This window comes from Parasteatoda tepidariorum, chromosome 1 (genome assembly GCF_043381705.1).
Source record: "Parasteatoda tepidariorum isolate YZ-2023 chromosome 1, CAS_Ptep_4.0, whole genome shotgun sequence".
NCBI lineage: Eukaryota > Metazoa > Arthropoda > Arachnida > Araneae > Theridiidae > Parasteatoda > Parasteatoda tepidariorum.
In genome coordinates, this window is record NC_092204.1 from 18,460,534 (window position 1) to 18,462,939 (window position 2,406).

Sequence of the window (2,406 nt, forward strand, 5' to 3'; positions counted from 1 at the left end):
ATATATATATATAAGGTTTTTTCAAGGGTTATTTTTATTTATGCTATGTCAACAGCAAGTGTTGGACAAAATATTTGAGAAACACTTCTATACTAACACATTTTTTAATCTTTCTTAAAGTTGAAAGCTTTTAGAGGTTTAAAGAACTACCAATAAATTACAAACGGAAAATAGTGGTTTTAAACAGTCTATGCCAAAAATTTGAGCAATAAATTTGTAGCTTGTAACAATTATTTTGGTTATTATATGCAATAATTGCACGAAATTTCGTAAACCTAGCTTAAATATTTGCAGAGATAGAAATTAAAAAAGAACTAATTTTTTTTTGTCTTACCGTAAACCGGGGCGAGTATACCCATCCAGGGGCGAGTTTACCCATTTTAGTTTTATTTAATTTTCACTATTTTAAATTGCAAATAAAATTTTTTTTACCGACGGAGGACTTAGTACAGACTCTAACGAAGATGACGCTGTAGTAGTTTGATCAGTTTTTATTTTTTTAATTGTACATTTATATTAATTTTAATCTATTTTTATCACAATAATCAGAAAAAATTGTCATTTTATAATGTTAATGATTATAAAAACAAAACTGTGATCAAAATGTGATAATCGATCAAATACCGATACCGATATTCGATAATAATCGAATTTTACTTCATAAATATCCTATATAGTAACTCAAATAACAATTTAATAGTAAAATTTGATTATTTGCAATGTTAACATTCATTTTAGTAGAATGGATAGACTCGCCCCATACGAGAGATTTGTCAGCAGTTCTATAAAAATATACAGTAACAGCGTAACTGTTAATATTTTCTAAAATCGATTTCACAGCTTTAAAGAGGGATATATAGCGATTCCGAAACACCTATTAACAGCCTTTTTTCTTTAATATTTACAAAAGTTTGACCACTTGAAAGTTGACAAACTGAAAAAATGGGTAGACTCGCCCCGGTTTACGGTACGTTTTCTGTTATAAATTTTAACATATTGAATAAAATTAAACAAAATTTTTGGAGCAACTTAAAATTACTTTCAAAAAGAATGCTTTAAAATTTGAGAAATTTTTTTTAAAACTGTGCAAGATATGAATAACTAAAGTAGTACTTTTATGCTGCGCATGCGCGGTAAAATTTGTTTTTTATCCTTCTTCTGAATTTTAAAAAAAATCGTATTTGGCAACTAATGAAAAATTGCTCGATTTCAATACCTTAAAAATTTAAAAAGTTTCACGCAATTTTCTAAATAGTTTTTGTACTTTTAAAAAGAAAGCTCAAAATGAGAAGTTTTTTACTAATTTTATTTGTGCTATTAAACAAGATTTATTAAAAATGATACCGGCATAGTTGGGAATGATCTTCCATAAAAGTACCTCTTCTTTCGCATGTTTTATTTCCCTGTACAGTCCGAAAAAAAAAAAAAAAAAAAAAAAAAAAAAAAAAAAAAAAAAAAAAAAAACCCCNCACCCTGAATAACTTTCGTTCTAATGATCGGATTTTCACGAACTAAGTGTCAATCTTAATGGTTCCTGGGAGTGACCTCAAGTATGCTAATTAAGTAGTCCTAACTATTAATTAAGTTACGAGATCAGACACAAGAACGTACTTTCTCTGAATAAACATACATTTTTTTTTACATATTTGGAATCCGAACACTTGAAATAGAAAATACTTACACAAATAAAATACACTTGTAGAGAAAATTTCAAAAAAAATTGGGTCGTAAAAAGTATTTAAAAATATGCCAAATTACCTCGCCATAGAAGGGGAAATAATGAATGACAAGACGGGAAAACGTAGTGCTCTTCGTTGCTAAGCAACCAAAATAATTTTTCGAGTTGCTTTCTAGGCAAAGAAAACAGATTGTTATTGTTTTTTTAAACTCCTTTGAAAAGGAAATTTAAATCAATTAATAAATTATTTTTGATTCTCCAAGATTTTAGAATCTTGACGTCGAACTTTTTATCTGACATTATTTATTTTTTTAAAGCTGTTTTAACGTCATTTGTATGACAGTTTTGTATTAAAACCAAATTTTCATAAGTCATTATAAATTTATGATGAGTTGTAGGGTTAATTGCTTTTGCACCTCACTTCGAGTTTCTTAGGTAAGGGAAAGAAAAATAAAATGATCAAGCAAAGCTCGACATGAAAAAAGATAGCTATTCTGATGCATAATCACAAGATTTTATAGAATTCACGGTATTTATTTTCGATAAAATTGTAAAACTTAGTAAATGTTATATGGCATTTTAAAAGCATTTTGATATTTTATATATATATCATAATAAATAAATACAAAAAACACGAAGAAAAAACAATAAGTTTTATTTATTGCGCATAAGCTGCAAGTAAATAGAACTCATATAACTATAACTATAGTTAAATAAAAAACAAAAGT

At 27.0% G+C, this 2,406-nt stretch overlaps 1 protein-coding gene across 1 annotated transcript in view; it reads right to left on the bottom strand.

Annotated features, from left to right (window-relative positions):
- The window catches only part of LOC107443515 (hypoxia-inducible factor 1-alpha), a 188,800-nt gene that overhangs the window by 1,050 nt on the left and 185,344 nt on the right, over nucleotides 1-2,406 (bottom strand). The window lies entirely within an intron of this gene.